Below are 18,739 nucleotides of genomic sequence, written 5' to 3' on the forward strand. Positions count from 1 at the left end.
TGGCTGAAGGCGGTTTGGGGTGTTGCCAGTAGCCTTCTCTTTCACAGTGGCTGAGGATCCGGTGTTGCGGTGATACATGATGTGACCTCTTCAACCAGTGAGTCACTCACCCCCAGATAACCACCCGGTACTTTCAGGGGAAACCGTTGTATCATTGTGGCTGTGGCCATGGTTTCTCCAAAATAAGGTGTTTTTAGAAATGAAAGTACAGGGATTGGTTTCCTTAGATTTGTTGTCATGGATTCATAGATCCCCGACCCTTTTCACGTAAAGACTCACCTCTGTTTCCTCTTAAATTGTATACTTGGTGTCTGTTTTGTATATTAATAACAACTGACACTCTTCTAAAGTTTTTTGGGGAAAGAAAACATAAGTTTAACTCTTAAGTCTAGAAGGTAAAAGCCTTCTAGAATTGTCCATTTGCATAAGCATTTTTATATTGCTGTAATCAGTGTATTAGTCAAACGGGAAGGAGGAACTACATCAGACATTTAGCACAAAGGGAATTGAATACGGGACCTTGGTTACACAGGTGGTATAGCAGCTGAGAAGCCACACATGGGAAGGTGAGGTGACCCAGAGCTTGGAGGAGGCCGCTGCCGCCTTCAGGCTGGAGGGACAAAGGGAACAACAGGTGATGTTCCCAGAGCCCAGGGTCTGTCTAGAGCAGTTGCAGCTGCTTCTAAAAATGCCGACCCAAGGTAGAAAGGGAGAAGGGGGAGAAACAGCTTGGCCTCTCCCTCCCTCCTGCCCTCTGCTCGCCATGAGAGCCTCCTATTATTTAAACCCTGCCGGAGGCCTCCTGATCTGGAGTCTGCAAAGTCAGGGCTCAGCCCCAGGGAGGACACAGCAGAGCACAGGGAGATGAGGGGTGGATCAGAGGGCAGACTGGACCTGGACCAGCACAGGGTGCAAGCCTGATGCTCTAATTTTATGTTTTATCAGCATTTTCTTATATGTGGCTTTCATAATTACACATATTTTATCAAGTAGATGAACTGCATTTAACCATTCCCCAGCTGTTCGGTGAACACTTTAAATTACTATACATCAGCAGTTCTCAAAGTGTGGCCCCGGGCCAGCAACGTCAGCATGACCAGGGAACTTACTAGGAATGCAGAGTCTCAGACCCCGCCCCCAGGCCTCTTGGATCAGAAACCCTGACTGCGGGCCCAGCAGTCTGCATTTTATACACTCTCCGAGGGCTGCTCATGTGCATGTGAGCTTGAGAACCGTGATTATAGACAACGATGCGCCGTGTGGAAGCGGGTGGTGGGATACTGAGGGTGCTGGGGGTAGAAGTGGTGGAGGGAGTTTATTCAGAGGAATGTGGTATAGCTGAAAAGGCACAGGACTCCAGGGCTGTTCTCCTTTAGGCCCAAGCCTGCCCTTGCTCTTAACCTCTTAATGGGTTTCTTCTTTTTTCTGTTAAACAGCTAAAAGTATCAAATCATGGGGTTGCTGTGAGGGTTAAATGTAATAACAGGCATGATGTTCCGTATATGTTGGGTCTTCTGGAGCTTTGGGGAAGGAGGCGTGGCAATAACAGCCAGCTTCTGCGTCATGGAAAATGGCCACCATGCCCATTCCTGAGTTGTGTGGTCTGAAAATCAATGATGAACACTTAGGAGGCTCATAGCCTGCTTTGAGTCAGTAGGAAGACTGGACTTGAGAGTTTGGAATCTATAGTCTAACTTCCCCTCCCCACCCTGTCTTTGTAAATGGTGCTCATCTAACCCTACAGTTAATACTATCTTGTCACTCATGTCTGGCCACTTGTTAGAGGGGAAAGAACCCTGGTGTCAGGACAGGACTCCCGGCTCCCCAAGCTGGCTGTGTATTCCGGGGCATATCCTTAACCTCTCTGAGCTGCACTTTTCTGATCTGTCAAACCTCTACATTGATGCAAGTCAGGTGCGATGATGGACACAAAAACTGCCTTGCACACCTTAGCAGGCCTGTGAAGATAAAGCCTTCAGGATCCACACCTTTGCCAGGGCCCACGCCAGCCCCGCCACCTCCGTGAACCTCTCATTCCACTGCCAGTGCAGGGGTGCGTAATCAGGATTTGCCAGTGGAGGTAGGAAGGGTGGCTGGATTGTCACGCTGCTGGCACCCAGATGATGTTGGTAGCAAACTGGGGTCACCTATGCACTTTGCTGTCTCTCAGTCTTCCCAGCAGCCCTGTCAAGCAGGGAGTCTAGCAAGAAGTGGCCAAGGCGCAGATTGTTTAAGAGGAAGGATGTGAGCAAACTGGATCCCAAGAGGACAGACGGAGGCCCACTTTGCCTCAGAGTCCAGAGAGCTGCTGCTGCTAAGAAGGGAAAGAGGAACTGGGTCAGTGCGCCTGCTGACTTGCAGCGCTGTGTTGGCATGCGAGGTAGTGCTGGTTGGGAGGTCGTTACCTGAAGGAAGCAAAGGCAGCTGGTGGTTCCTATCTTTTTGCCTCTGGCAGCACCTAAAAGAAGCCTCTTGGGCCAATAGGAGGATGGACTGTCCCCGGCGGCAGAGTTCTGTGAAGTGCTGCGGACATGTTCGTTGATCTCATTTGGTGCCTCCCTCTGTTGATGGCTCAGGAAGCCGAGGCTCTGAGAAGGCACATGGTTTACCCGAGGGGATGCAGGCGAGGAATCTGAACCCAGATTGCATTTTCTGGTCTAGGGCTCTTTGTGTGACCACGGTGCTTCCCAGACCCACACTTCTAGTGTTCCAGGCCCTTGACCACCCATCCTGTGGAGGGGTCCTCAGGGCAGGCAGTGGGACCACCTGAGGCCTGTGTGGGGTGGCCTGTGGTGTGAGGGACCCAGGAAGTCAGCCTGTGTCTGGGCAAATCAGAAGACGTGGCCATCTACCAGTCATCAGATGTTCCGGTACACTTAGGGCTGTGACCAGAAGTGGCATCAAGATGGGAGGTGAAGCTTCTGGGACCAGAGAACCAGCTGCTCCTATTCACTCTGCTTTTGGCTCCCTCATCCCACCATCCTACCCCGTGGCTCCTCCTGAGTAGGGCTGAGGGCATTTACCTGGCTTTCTTCTAAGGCAGACTCGGCACGAGAGAATCTCATTCAAGCTCTGCTCAAAATTGCTACCCTGAGGAGAGGGCTGTGACCAGGCAGGGCAGGGTGTGATAACATGGAATCCAGGGCCTGCTGGAGCAGGCCCTGATGAGTGTAAATAACTGTGTTATAGGCAGGACCTGAGCTTTTCACTTCATAAATATACATTACTTCTAATGTGGCCAGGGCCGAGCTAAAGATCATAATTATGTGAGATCTGCTTTACAGACATTTAGGGAAATGTGTGGGGCTGCACTGATGTAGGCAAAGATGTGGCCACATACATTTAACATGTGTCTCAAAGGAGCCTTTGCTTTAACCCTTTATCAGACCCTGCCAGGGTGCTCCTGACTTGGTGTCCCAGAGCGTTTGGAATCAGAGTTGCGCTCTTTTTTCTTGCATTAAATGCACTTGAGTTTTAACCCAGCTTCTGGACAGATGGCAGGGCCGCATGAGGGGGTCTCCATGGGTGGGGATAAGTCCAGAGAAGTCAGCTGAGCTGACTGGGCAGGTCTTGCGTAAGTCACGCCATTTCTCTGAGCCTCGGTTTCTCCAGCAGTAAAATGTTACTTGTCTCTTGGGGTTGTTGTAAGGTTGAGTTAACGTGTATACAAGGCATTGCTTGGTGTTTACCACGTTGCTGAGCTGGTAAATGGTTGATTGGTCCCTTCCTCTCCCCTTGATGTTAAGCATATTGAAAGATGGCCACGTGCTCACCTCTCCTGCTTTACTGGGTGGACAAAGGAGCTGTCACACAGTGTGGCAGCCTCAGAAAGGTTACAGAAGGCCAGTAAAGCTTTCTGGCTTATCTGGTCCTGAGGCAGGTGAGCATTAAACCCAGATCCTTTTTGTGTTTTAGTATTGGATCCTTTGGCCGACATATCTGAGACCCAGGGCCTCGGAGTGTGGGGTCCTAACCTAATTTGGCTTTGGATGAACTGGCCAGTAAATGGAAGGACAGCTGTGGAAGTGTGTCTCGAACCTGTCCTTACACAGGTGTGGCTGGCATCAGGGCCCGCTTCATGGGCACATGACGAGTGCAGTCACACACAGTTCATGCTCAGGAGGGCCCTATGCTTGGTTTAATGCTCTGCTGTCACCATCTTGAAATTCTTTTTTTCTTTTTCTTTTGGCTCTTGTTGCCCGAGCTGGAGTGCAATGGCTCAATATCGGCTCTCTACAACCTCCGCTTCCTGGGTTCAAGTGATTCTCCTGCTTCAGCCTCCCAAATGGCTGGGATTACAGACACCCGCCACCATGCCCAGCTAAGTTTTGTATTTTTTTTTTTTTTACTAGACATGGGGTTTCACCATGTTGGTGAGGCTGGTCTCGAACTCCTGACCTCAGGTGATCCACCAGCCTTGGCCTCCCAAAGTGCTGGGATTACAGGTGTAAACCACTGCATCTGGCCATCTTGAAATTCTTAATAATTTTATCTTTGACCTAGTGTTTTGGAGCATGAGCATGGGTAGAGATGTGGGCAGTATGTGAGCCTTGAGCCTTCTGCTCCATTCACATGTGGCATTTGAGTACGGACTTCTGCTGGACCTGCAATGTGAGGGAGTTGAGCGAGAGTCAAAGCGAGTATGAGATGTCACATCTGCAACTGAGTAGGCGGGGACCCTGACAGTCCTGATGCTTTCCATCTGAACTGGAGCTTGTCTTGGACGTAGAAAGAAGGCGACGACATTCTAAGAAACATCAATGACCAAAGAGCCCCATCATATCCTTTATTAATCATGTCACTTCCCTTGCACCAACCACTTATACTGCAAATGATGACGGAAGAAGGAAGAGGAAAGATAGGGCACCCGTAATGCCTTTTCTTCTCAGAGCTTCCTCACTCCCCAGGAAGCTTAAAGAGTGATGGTAGAATGGACAGTATCGAGAAGCGAAGTAAAAACGATTGAGATAGCTTTATGGATGTTTCTCTGGTTCTGGTACGTCACAAAATGCATATCCAAGCCCTAAAATACAATTCATATAATGTTGGTGATTCCACATACTGGTTAAAGGCTTTTTATATTTGCAGTTAAAACTGGCATCACACAATATAAATAGTAGTGGTAAAATTCATGCTAATTCATGGCAATTTAAAATTTTAATGTTGCTTTACTTAGAATAATATTAAATAGCAAATTAAAAACACCATGACACATCAAGAGAGAGACTGTGGAAGGAAGAGAAAAAGCTTTCTATTTTAGTACCATGATTGGTACTTTTTTTTTTTTTGCCTTTTGCACAAAGGGTTCCATATTTTCGTTTTGCACTGGGCCCCACAAATTATGCAGCCAACCCTGACTGGCGTCCTGGGGCTGGAGGTCTCAGTCTGGTCTTGCATGGGCAGCCTCTAGATCCCTGGTCTGCTCACGTTGTCTCCTGGGTTGCGGAGCCAAGAAACAACATATAGGCAAGTGAGCATGTACGCTTGCTCTGAAGATTCCAAGCTTCCAGGTGGTGGTGGCTCTGTTGATAGAGAGAAAAGGTGAGGAATTTCAGAGGCTACAAACATACTCTTGTTGAAGGTGCTTTTGAGGTCTCCTTTGCGTTTACTTTTGTGAATTTTTGGGCAGCCTAGTATAGAGGCATGAGCCAGCAGTGAGCTGAGAGAGAGGCCCTAGTTTGACTCTTAACTCAGGCATGGTCTCCTTGGGTGAGTCATTTCTTCATCAGGCAGTCCTCAGTCTTTTGGTTGCAGTGTAGTTGTTAAAAATGTGGGCTGCTTGGAGGCTGAAATCTTGAGTCCAATCTTATCTCCATCTCTCTGTCCTTTTTTTATTTTTGTGTTTTTTTTTGAGACAGGTTATTCCTCCACCATTCAGGCTGGAAGGCAGTGGTATGATACTGGCAAACTGCAGCCTTGACCTCCCAGCTTAAGTGATCTTCCCATCTCAGCCTCCTGAGTAGCTTGGGACTACAGGCATTCACCTCTGTACTGGGCTAATTTTCATTGTTTTCTGTTGTTGTTGCTCTTGTTTGTAGAAACAGAGTTTCACTATGTTGCCCCAGGCTGGTCTCAAACTTGAGAGCTCAGGCTGTCTGCCTGCCTCAGCCTCCCAAAGTGCTGGGATTACAGGTGTGAGCCACTGTGCCCGGCCTTGTCTCCATCTCTTAACTAGTTGTTTGATGTTGGGCAGGTTGTTCAAGCCTCCTGGAGCCTTGGTTTACCCGTCTATAAAATGGGTATAAAGGTAACTACCTTATAGCGTGGTCATGAGCATGAAATGAGGGCAGAGGGAGGAGTTAACATTGTGTCTAGTCAGTGGGATTGAATCAGTGCTAGCAAGGGTCATGATGGTGAAGAATGAGGGGAGGAGGAAGAAACAGTTCCTGTGGGGGCTAGGACCAATAGTAGTATCCTCTAGGAATCCTGACCTTCAAGGTCTAACTTCCGAGATTCTGTGAATACGGTTCTAGGGAGCCTCTGCCTCCGACTTCTAAGTAGTTCTTCAGGCTGTACTGTGGAAGTTACTGGAATGAAAGAAAAAGTGTAGTGTTTGAAGGTCTTCAAGGATCCTGGTCCTCTCACCCTGTTACTGTCAGTCCCATGACCTTTGACTGTCCATTCCCCACTAAGCCTTGCTTTACACATCTGTCAAATGGAGCAGCTGGGTGTGCCTGCCTTAGAGGATGAGACCCAGCTGAGATGACCTGCGGAGAAATCTTTTATAAACTTTTAAGTACTGGTGTTAGGAAGAGCTAACATGGTGAGTCTTCAGTGTTTATTTAAATGCTGCTCACTACTGTCCTGAGAGACTCCAAGAAGGAGTTACTTTCTTTGGGCCCCAGTTCATCATCTGTGAGATGAGAGGATTGTGCCATAAACTGCCCCCCCACCCCCACCCAAGGCAGATTAAAAAAGAAGGAAGGAGGGAGGGAGGGAGGGAGGGAGAGAAAGAAAGAGCGAGCAAGCCAGCAGGATTTGGAATCGTCCTCTAACTGGAACCACAATCGCAGGTTTCAGGGACTCAGGAAGGGGTGCAGCCCAGCTTGTGGTTGAGAAATGAATGTCAGATGTTAGGAAGAAAAAGGCCTATCTCAACGCAGCAGGGGTTTCTTGCTGTCCCTGCCTCCTCAGCCCCGGTAGCCTGTCGCTCCCTGGCGAACAGCTTGGCAGCACAGAGGCAAACCACAGAGTACATTTGAGGCCCAGATCTGCTTATTTCAAGGGTGGGGCCGCGTTTTTCTCCTGCCACAGTGAGCTAATTAAAGAAAACAAGCTTGGGGAGTTGGGAGAGAACTGTCCACAGGACACTTGGGGAGGCTTGCATTGGTTGCGGAGGCCTCCACAGCCCCCGGAAGGCAGGTGGAAGTGGGCATGGAGGATCCCACGCATCCCCGGTGGGGGTCCGAGGGCCCACTGTTGCTCAGCTGGGAGACTCGGGGACGGTGGGAGGGCATACATGGATGGGAGGGTGGACTCCGCTCCTGAGAGGGCCAGTGTGGAGGAGGGTCAGGCAGCCCATGGAGATGGGACGGTGTTCTGAAACGCTTCACAAATGTGGACTTTTGCCCCAAACTGTGGACAGAGCCTGTGTCCTGAGTGAGGGTCAGCTCTGTGAGTACCCATGGTAATTCCCCTCTCTGTGGTGCTGCTCTTTCAATTCATGTGTCAGCCTTAGAGAAAGTGGCTGTGACTTCTGCATTCCTGAGAGTACGCTGACATGAGAAGTAGCCGCCGCTCTTGTTCAGAGTCACAGGGCTGGACAGTGGGATAAGAACTCAGGACTTCTGTCTCCGGATTCAGCATGCTGATTATGGGGAAAAGCAGACACCAGTTCATCATTTCTTGTAAGCATCACTGTCCTCCATATTGGAGCCCAGCTCAGACAGCTGCATAGTATTCTATAGAGAAGATGTGTTGTTGAAATACCGATTGTGCAAATTGAATTGTGTTTTAAGACTACTGGGAAAACCATTTAAAGGAATCCTGTTGTGAGTCATTTTGAAAAAATGGAGAATTACACCACTTCCCCAAGGATTTTCTATTTTGGTAAATTTCATGTGGCAGGATTACTTAAAGAAGGGTTCCTGTGTTTTGCTACCTTATACTGGTTACTGCGTAAGGAAGGTTTACTCGCCAGAGGTCCGCACACATTGGAGAACTGGGGGAATATGTAATACTTGTGCAGAAATGTTTTGATTCATGTACTCAGAAGATGGGATCTGGATGACACCTCCAGTCTATTGATTCCCAAGTAAGGTGTGATGATGTCACTGCCAGCGAGGTGTGCTATGAGGAATTTTTGTTGATGATGAAAAGTGGATGCTAACTGATTGCATACCACATGCCCCATACCTTACATAGATTATCTCATTTAATTATTACTGATAATAGTACTGCAGTCTGTGAATGATTTACTTAGCAATTAATTCAAAAGCATATTCCACTCTACAGTGGAATATTTTTTGAGCCAACAGATGAAGTACGTGGCCAGGCGCAGTGGCTTGCACCTGTAATCCCAGCACTTTGGGAGGCCAGGGTGGGCGGGTCACTTGAGGTCAGGAGTTCAAGACCATCCTGACCAACATGCTGAAACTCCATCTGTACTAAAAATACAAAATTAGTCGGGCGTGGTGACACATGCCTGTAATTCCAGCTACTTGGGAGGCTGAGGCAGGAGAATTGCTTGAACCCAGGAGGTGGAGGTTGCAGTGACCTGAGATCGCGCTCTTGCACTCCAGCCTGGGCAACAAGAGCGATACTCCAACTGGAAAAAAAAAAAAAAAAAAAAAAGAAATTAAGTATGTGCCACAACATGGATGAACCTTGAAAACATCATGCTGAGTTGAAGAAGTAAGACATCAGAGGCCACATATCACATGATTCCATTCCCATGCAATATCCCGATAGGCAAATTCATAGACGTAGAAAGCAGATTAGTAGTTGCCAGGGGTGGAGGAGAGGGGAACGGGGAGTGACTGCTTCATGGATACAGGGTTTCCTTGAGGAGTGTTCTGGAACAAAATAGTTGTGGTTGTACAATACTGTGAATGAACTCAATGCCACTGAGTTATATACATTAAAATGGCTAACATGGTAGATTTTTGCTACATGTATCAATATATTAATGTATTAATGAGTGTGTTAATTACAATATTAATATATTGTGATAAATATATCAATATATTGTGACAAACATATAAATTGATTTTAATATACATTAAAATCAAATGTATTCCTCTAATGGTGTCCATTTCACTGACTTCGTTTCTGATATGTTTGTGTTGGGTGGGACAGAAAGGAATGGGTCATTTACGCGTACACGGAGGCTGAAGAAAGAATGGGACTTTCCAGTCCAGGCTCTACCTTTATGAGGAACCAGAGACCCAGAGAGGGCTAGTGACTTGCCCAAGGGCACAGAGCAGCGTACCAGAGTTGAGCTTTGGCTTCTAGCCTCCTCACTTTCTGTTGGGGAAGTCACAGTGGGAAAGTGGGTTTTAGCTCCTTTATGTCTTTGGGTGTGTTCTGGGTTACTGAGGATCAGCTGTGTTCCACCTGGCATTTTGTGCAGTCCTTGGGTGCTCAGGGAAATTGTCTGTCTCACCCTCAGGTGAGGCTCAGGAGGCTCTGGGGCTGTGTAGCAGAAATAGAAATAGCCCAAGTCCTGGGTTGTGTCCTCGTGGATGTGTCTAGAATAATTCCAGTCGTGCTACTCGCTTTGGGCAGTTAGCGAAAGGGCCCAATTATGTGCAAATACATACGTTTGGTGTTTGATGGGAGACTTGCCATGTGACACTGCTTCTTCTTTTCTTCTCTTTTTGACTATAAACATCTGACACTACAGGAAATAAGAAACTTTCCAGTACCTAATTTATGCTCACTCTACTTTCAAACCCTCTTGGCCCCAGCACAGGGTAAATGAAACTGTAGCTTATAGTAATATTTACATATGGGAGTCAATGAGCTGTTTAAATACTTGGATGTCAGAAAAAGGTTTGAAATTTAGCAAGCCCCCTGACTCTCCCACCCTCTGGCATGTAGTGGGTAGGCCTGCCTGCTCTCTGAGGTCGAGCTCTGGTATCCTGCCCTGGTCGGTGGCAGTATAGCAATGATGATGACAGTGACGATGACGCCACCGGAACAGGCCGAGCAGTAATTGAATTAAATATCTATTTAATCCCTAGGAGAATCCGAATAAGGTTTCAGGATCTTGGAAGTTCAATTATACTCTCAGCAACTGAGGTGAGATCCGTAGGCTAGGAGTGACAAGATCGAGACTGATTAGCTACATGACCTTAGGAAAGTAATCTAAAGCTTGTTCACAGAGTCCTCATCTTTGAATGTGAACGATATTTCTGGCCTCTCCTATCTTACAGAGTTGGTGTGAGCATCTGCATGAGATGATGGCCATTAAACTGCTTTGTTAGCTGTTGAGACTCTACTGAAATGAAACCCAAGGGTGGGTGCCACTGAAAGAAATAGGAATGAATGCAAACTGGTTTGTGTTGGGAGTTGTACTTGGCACAGCAGAATTTGCCTTTGTCTTTAGGAGAGTCTTAGCTGTGGGAAGCAGGGCTTGGAATGCACTGATATTTATTTCTGCCATCAAATCAGGATTATGAGGCACCTGATCTGTTTAAGGCCGTGTGAGTGGAACCAGGTCCTGCCTTCCAGAAGTTCATGGTTACATTGTGTTTTCATGGGTCACCTGGAAGGCAAGCTTGTGTGAGAGTGAGGAGAATTGACCTAGTGAATCCTTCCTGCCTAGAGGCCCACCATGTTATTCAAATCAGTCTTGGGGGAAATGCTGTAAAAGAGAGAGAGAGAGAGAGAGAGAGAGAGAGAGAGAGAGAGAGAGAGAGAGAGAGTGTGTGTGTGTGTGTGTGTGTGTGTGTGTGGTGTGCATGCTCGCGTGCGTGAGTTTGTGTTGAGAGAAAGAAAAAAGCCGGGAGAGTAGGATGAGTCAGATTTAACCACTGTTTTTTCCCTTTTGAAACTTGTTATGTTCATACACATACAGCAGTCATGCACTTGCTCAGAAATGTGTGAAAACCACTTAAAATGTGTGAGATGCGGCCCTTTAGAAAGTGTGCCTTCCACCACATTCTCTTGAGCAGTGGAGTAGGTTTGTGAGTGTTCATATCTGTCCTCATCTGTGGGAATTGTATGTCCAAGGTGCTAGTTCAGGGCCCTTCTGGGCCGACGTGTGTGTATAAACTTGTCCTGGGTGTGATGGGAACAAAACCATCCAGTGTATGATGGGGAATTCTGTTAAACAGGTAGAATTCCGAACCTCTTGGTGGTCCTGGCTGGTCAGTTGCAGGGAGTGACCTTGAATGGACTGGGAAGATCTGGGTATACCATGTTTCTGTAGACAGGATACGCAGTCCCTTAGCTTGGTATTTAAAGTTCTCTGGAGGTGACCACTTTCTGGATTTACCTTTGTGTGGCCCCTCTGCTCCTCCCAGGTGAGACTCATCATAGCTCCTCTTCAACGTGCTTTCTCCACACCTGCTGCCATGTTTTAGCTCCCCTTTACGTTTCCTGGGACGCTCTCCCAGACTCCTCTGTACCTTTCTTCTTTCAAATCCAGAACAGGTCCCATCTCCTTAGTCTTAACTGTCTGTGAATGGTCTGTTGCCTCACTTCCCAGCTCTGGCATGCAGTACATGCTCAGTACACATTTTTGAATGCATTAATTTGGCTCTTCTCTGTGAAGGCAGCTTGTCTGTGTGTCGTTCATCTGCCCAAATTTGATTGTCAGCTTCCTTTGTACGGAGCTGTACTATTCTTTTTGTTGTTTTTCGTAACTCCTTCCCCCTGCCTCCCACCACCCCAGTTAGAAGAGTTGTAGTCAAGGTCATGTAGTCAAGGTCATGCAAGAGCTACACACTTGAACCTTTTCCATGTGATTTCACACAAGGCACATGGCCTCCTTGGGACTCACTTTACATTACTCGACAAGGGGATAGCAGAACCCACCTTGGCTGTATTGAAGGCTGCATGATGATGAGGAGAGAGTGAGGGATGGGAAAGAGTTTGGAAAACAGCAGAGCACAATGCAAACATGAGTTATTCATGGTTTTGTGTCCATGCTAACTGTGCCCTGACATTAAGGCTGGGCGGGTCTGGCCCAGGGCTTCCGGGGTAGGCGCTCTGCTGGTGTCTGCTACTGACCTGGAGTCCAGGACCCCTGAGTCCCACTCACCCTCCCTGGGCTGCAGTTTCCTCAGCTCAGCTACCCTTTCCAGCCATGACTGCTGGTTGTGGAGCTGAATGTGTGTGGGGCGTGGGCCCGTGTGTGAACTCCCCACCCCTGTGTGGTTTTCCTAAGCTTGCAGTGCAACAAGGAGCTGGAACAGAGCTACGACAACAAGGAGGGTTTCCTCCAACTATCAGTGCTCTTGGATCCACCGTTTCGGCTTTGACATCACCGGGAGTGACCACCCTGGTCCTCTTTCTTTGTGCCAAGCTCATTGCTAGATCACCATAAACACTTACTTGGATTGATTAGAGAGGCTATTTGCAGTATTGAAGGTGGCAGAATTATTTCACCTTTTCTAGAGGTGTTGACGTTCAAGGGTAGTTGGCGGTGACTGTACAGAAGGGAGACAGGAAGCCTGGAGGAAGGAAAGCGGGTGCGTAGCCGAGAAAGTGCACAACGGGCCCTACTTTTAAAAGTGCCTGCCTCCGCTGGTTTTGTTGTGGCAGCGTTCAAAGGCAGGAAGACAGATAAGATCGGATTTCAGGATTTTTGTCTGCCCCGTACCTCCGCCCCCAACTTTTGACAACCAAGAGCTTTTCCCCAGCAGGAATGGGTATATTTCAACTTCTGTAATCCCTGCATCTCGCACAATACTTGGTATTACAAGGTGCTCAATGAGTGTTTGAGTGAATGAATGCCTTCCCAGTTCTCATCACAGCTATAGGGTGTCCCTGTATACATCAAGTCATGGTTAGCAGCAGGTTTGATCGCGTAAGAGACACTAATCAATGTGTCTGATTCTAGAAGAAGACGGAGCTTCTTGGAAGAAGGGCCTGCCCTCTGAAGCTGTCCTCTGTGTTCCCCGGCATTCTGCATTTTGCGGTCACCCCTCATTATCCCTGAGTCCAGGAACACCTGAGATTGGAAAGGATTCCAGCCCCGTAGGGCCTTTATTGTGGCCCCCAGTAAGTGATAAATATTCATACTAATTTTGGGCAGTGTCCTTTATCCAGCTGTTTTCCCATGAGTGCCCTCTGTTCCGTCAGGTGGCCGAAGACGGATAACTTTGGCAAAGGGCTTGGCACAAATGGCCAAGTTTACACTGGATCACTGTACTCCGTGTTATCTTGTTTCCCCGATGGTCATTGCCACACAAGAAAGTACTTCCTCTGTGGGCTTTGCCCACCCCCTTCCCTTGACAGAGACCTCTGGGCCTAGTTAAATGTATAAACTGCATTGCAGGAGTGAAGCGGTTTCCATTAAGAACTGGGATCTATGTCCTGGGATCCAGTTCTTCTCCCCTCTTTTAATACTGAAAGCTGCTTCCTATCCGAGAGTTGTCTGGGGACAGACACCGTGCAGCTGCGTGCAAACTTCTTTGAGAGTTTGATCTTGCAGGCGTCCCAGCGGCTGCTCTGCCTTGTCTGCTTCCTGGGGGTCTCTCAGTATCAAAGCCACCTGTGGCTCCATCTCACCTCCCTGAATAGGAGGTGCCATTTGTCAGGAGGCCTTGCCACCTTTGGCCCTTTCTTTCCAAAGAAAGAGCCCTGGCCTGGAGTTTTTGTCTCAGCTCTGTTGTGTGAGCTTAGGCAAGTCAGTTGACTTCTCTGAGCCTCAGTTTACTCCTCAGTAAACAAAAAGATTGGATGAGGCGCTCTTCAAAGTTCTTACCGTCTGTGTCCTTCCTCTGCATTCTACAGGGAGGGAGGAGCTGCCTCTGTTTGGTTGTGGGGACTCAGGCAGGATGGTTAGGGAGGGGTAGGGGAACGAGATCATGGTGTACCTCCATGGCCACAGTGGAAACTTTGAACCTTGAGCTGTATGCGGTGAGTCCAGGATGCTGAGAAGATGCCGGGCTGTTGGGTAAGCAGAGCCCCTACGGGAAGCAAAGAGTGTTATTCAGCCCTGTGGAATGCTGAGGCAGGGCTGAGCTTGGGCAGGGTGGCTGAGAGAATTGTGGCTCTAGCTGTGGGCAGAAATTCATGGCCTTGAAGAATGGCTACTGTATATACCAGTGATAAATATTAGTCAGTCTGGCAGCAGAACGAGTTTCCTGTGCTGCATTTTTGGCACTTCCAGAAAAGGGAAAGCCTTTCTCTCTGACGGGGCACAGGAGGGAGAAACAGGAATGTGTCTCCTACCCTGATGCCCTGGCTGGAGATCCCGTTGGGTTTTCAGGCTGCCTCAGGCAACACAGGGCCTGCTAATGCCTCCTGTTGCCCTAGGTCAGGCCAGGGCCCATTGTTGACATCTGTGCTGTGCTGCGTCTCCGGGCCTTGCTTGAGCATGTCCTGAATGGAAGCCTTCATCTGCGCTCATTTCCCTGCCCTCCCTGCCATCTGCACAGCCTCCTCCAGGTCTCCCCTTCCCAGTGAAAAGCACCACCATCCAGACCTCAGGAAGTGATCATTTTAGCCTCCTCTTCTCCCTCCCCATCCAGGACATCACCGAGCCCTGTCAGTTCTGCTCCCAGAATATCTAAGTCCATCCAATGCCCCATCTCCACTGCTGCTTCCTCACCCAAATCACGGTGTTTCTGGCCCCATCTCCCTCCTATCTGGTCTCCCTGCCTGCACCCTCGTCTCCACTGGGCCCTTTCTACACCAGCAGCCAGCATGATCTCTAAGAAATGTACCTCTGTCATCGGTCATATCTGCTGAAAATTGTTCAGGGCTTCCTGTTGCCTTGAGGATAAGGGTCTGAATCCCAAACAAGGGTTCACATCTCAACCTCTCAAGCCTACCCTGACCTTACGTTTCTTTCCTCAGGGCGTTTGCACATGCTGTTCCTTCTGCCTGGAATGCTTGTCCCCATAGTTTTCAGCTGGTGAATGTGAGTCAGGTTTCCCCTTAAATGTCACCTAAGAGAGCCCTTCCTAATTCCCCCCTTCATCCTAACTATCCTCAGTACACTCTCTCATACAAATTGTTCTTTTCCTTCTGAGACCCTGCTCCAGCTTGTAGTTCTAAATCTGTGATTATTTACTGTCTGTGTTCCTCTTGAGGGCAGGGGCCATTTCTTTTGTTCTCTACTATGCTCAGGACCCAGAACCAAGGAGCTCAGTAAATATTTACAGGCATGCATCATACGTGGAGGATACTTATGCTGTGATGGCCCCACACCCGGCTTCCTTTGGGGTCTGTCCCCTGCTCTCCATTACCCGCGGAGTAGTCACTGAGCACTGGCTCTTCCTGGCTTCACTCTCTGGCATCAAAACTTATCAGTCCCACATCTCAGTCTTTTGCAAGATGACACTTCATCTGATTACCTAATTCACACTAAGGTGTTAATGGTGCTAATGACATAGTATTTATTACCCCAGGGGACCCAGAACGGTGGCATCAAAACATATCGTTCCCCAGTGGTTTAAAACTCCTTGGTAGCTTTCCAGGGAGTCCAAGTAGAGTCCAGTCTCCTTAGCTGGGTTCACAGGGCCCCGTCTACACGACTCGGCTTCTGTCGGCTTCCCTAGCCCTGACTTCCTAAGCCTTAGTCATCGCCCTCTCTCCCACCCAGGGCTCAGCACAGTACCTGGAACAGCCAAGCCCTCAATAAATGTTTACTGAGTGCATTAAAAAAAAAAAAAAAAGATTTTAATGAGTCATGCTTAACTGAAGATTTTGGTGTAGTCAGTCGTTGGGCCTTGGATGCCAAAGGAATGACAAATGGTGGGAATTTCAGGCACAGCGACTGTAATAGCCCCAAGGAAACCAAGAGAGAAGTATCTTTGTCTGGGTGGAGGGGAGTGGGCCTTTCAGAGCCTCGAAATCTCCTCACCTGCTGCACCACTCCCGCCACATAAGCACCCTTCTTCCCAGGGTGAGGTTTATCAGCTCTGCTTTCTGATATGCCAGACGGGAGAGCCTCAGTGCCATGCCTTCCTGCCCTCCTGATGCAGTCTGTGGTCACCTGCAGGCAGAGACAGATGAAGTCTGTCATTCGGCTGAGAGTAATTTCTGATAGGAGAGGGGCTTCCCCCGGCCCTTTCCGCCTCTCTGAGCCTTGCCAAGGTCACTTGGGTTGCCCAGCCTAAGTCACTGCCTGTCTCTGTGGTTATTGTGTGGACAAGGCCTCCCTCTGTTCCTCCACTTCCCCTCCCTGCCCCATACTCTTGCCCTCACCCACCCCAAAGCCTCGCCCTTCCCTTCCATAGGGATATGGCCTGAGAAAGGAGGAACCATTTGATTTTGGTTTAGTTTAGGAAAATCTTCCTTTTTGATTTGTTTTAGTGTTAGGTTCAGAGTGGTGACTATTGTTGAAAATGAGTGGGGGATTTTGGCTTCGTTTAGGTTTTGGAAGGGAGGATTCTCTGAGGCTTGAGGCTTCTGTGATACTGACTTCTGGTGTGGAAAGTCTTCCTCCCTCATCTAGGTGGCTGGGCCTCCAGGTTACTTCCCCAGCAGCCTCCCTGGATCTTCTCTCGTCTCCCGCCGCCCCTGCACCGTGCCCAGGTGATCTTTCTAAAGGACAAATCTTGATCTAGCACGTCCCTGGTTAGAACCCTTCTGTCTAGTGGTTCCTAGTGCTTCGGGGATAACTCGCCTTGTCCCTCGGTGTCTGCACAGTGTCCTCTATCTCCTCTCACTTGGCTTTGCCCTCAGGGGCTTCGGTAAGAAGCTTTCCAACCTGGCAGCTACAGACTCTGTGCAGTTGTATTATTGCTGTAAATGGGCAGGGATTATGCATTTATGGAGTGACTGATTTCAAGTACAACTGCTACCACGGGAGAGGTCTGTGAAAATCACTGGAATTGAAAATTATCATGCTTTGCCCAAAAAGGTTGAGAATCCCCACTCTGATGATACTAGGAGCCCGCTTTCCTCCCCACCCTGTGCCAAGCCATTTCTTGCCTCCTTGCTTTGCCCATACCAGCCTGGAATGTCCCAAGCCTATTCAACTTGCTTCCTCCAAAACGTAGTCCCACCTTGATCTCCAGGAAGCAGCCTTCAGATGCCCCCTCCTCCTGGCCACTGCACATGTGTCCCCCCAGCTGCTGAGGCACACGCCTAGGTCTGACACACACCATGATATGTTGAAAACATTGGTTTCTGGGTTATTCTTCTCACAGTCCCAGGCAGCGAGCCCTCAAGGACAGGGGCTCCATGGGACTGGTCTCTGGGTAGGAGGCCAGGACCCAGGTCACTAAGGGCGTGTCACTCATCTGGACCACAGCTCCCTGCCTCGTGGTGTGGGCTCTGTTCTCTGCACTGGACTCATTCTAAAACAGAGCATTTGGTCCTTGCATCCTGCCTTGTGGTTTATGACTTAGTAGATTGAAAATGACAGTTGTGCTCCATTTTCATTTGGAAAGAAAAAGAAGAGTGGAAAACCAGAGATTGCACTGATCTGGAGGTAGAGAGAAAACTGTGGAGATCAAAGAATATATTATTTATTATGAATGTTACATAGATCAAGGCATGTTTGAAATAGGCTTAATTTTCCTCAAGGTGGCTTTTGTCTCACAATTGAGTTCTTGTTGACAAAGACCAGTTATTATTCATAGTTGTGTCTCTGGAGCCTAGCATGGTGCCTGATAAAGCGTGGTCACTTCACAAATACTTGCTGAATGAATGCATGGGATGAATATGCATTTGGGTATTTTTAATGCTTGATGATTAGAACATTCTCATGGCTTGTTAACTTGTAAGACATAATTTTCATTGTAAGTTCTTTGTGTGTGCAAATGCTTTTTGTGTGGAATGCTTGCCATGCACTGAAAAATGCTTTGTGATGGCAGTTTTGAAAAATTGAGTCATTTTGCCCTGATTGAAGCTGGGTGACCTTGTGCAAGTCAATTTAACCCTCTGGGACTTGTGGCCCTCATCTGTAAAATGGGTAGAAGGTCAGAGTGGACCTCGTGGCTTGAGAGGCTAGTACCCTCATGTTGCATGTAACTGTCACATCCTCCTCTTTGGTGATTGGACACTGACCCCCTCCCCAAGGGTTCCTGCACAGAGCTGGAATTCTCTCTGGTGTCTTTGACTGCATTCCAGTGGGTGGAATGCCTTGTTTCTCAGTAGCAATGAGAAATGTTAATGTGGGGTTATGAAAGCAAGCCAAGAGCCATGGAATAATTAAAACACACACGCACACAAAGAAGGAAAAGCGGGAGGGGAAAACACGCTTAATGGACAAGGGATGAGTAAAACCCAATGGACTGAGAAAACCCCAGAGCTGAACTTCACATGACCCCGCGTGCTGCCTGCAGTTGCGACACCCCGTGCCCCTTGTGCCCCGCCGGCCTCTCAGTGATGTCAGCGGGCCATGGGTCCCACAGGAAGCAGGGACTGCCATCAGCCTGGTGGAGCGTGCCAGCCCGCTCCTCCTCCATGGCCCACTTCCCACCCACCTGGGTCTCCAGATAACATGAAGCCATAGCTCCCAGGCTCGTCAGCGCGGGAAACCAACTCAGTGCTTCCCAGAAAACAGAACCCCAGCCCCTTAGTGATGTCCACGCAGGCAAGAGATGACCAAGAAGAATGTTTGTCTTTTAGGAGTTCTCTGCCTGAAACCAGCAGGTTTCCTTTAGGGGTA

The 18,739-nt window shown here is 48.5% G+C and overlaps 1 protein-coding gene across 8 annotated transcripts in view; it reads left to right on the top strand.

The window, feature by feature from the left end:
- SMAD3 (SMAD family member 3) overlaps positions 1-18,739 on the top strand; it is a 131,221-nt gene that overhangs the window by 25,770 nt on the left and 86,712 nt on the right. For 3 of the 8 annotated variants that reach the window (XM_077938334.1, XM_077938348.1, XM_077938341.1), the window contains exon 2: positions 13,010-13,170. The gene's annotated coding sequence lies outside the window, so the exon portion shown is untranslated. 8 annotated transcript variants of the gene reach the window in all.

The sequence above is a fragment of the Macaca mulatta genome, chromosome 7 (genome assembly GCF_049350105.2).
Source record: "Macaca mulatta isolate MMU2019108-1 chromosome 7, T2T-MMU8v2.0, whole genome shotgun sequence".
Classification (NCBI taxonomy): domain Eukaryota; kingdom Metazoa; phylum Chordata; class Mammalia; order Primates; family Cercopithecidae; genus Macaca; species Macaca mulatta.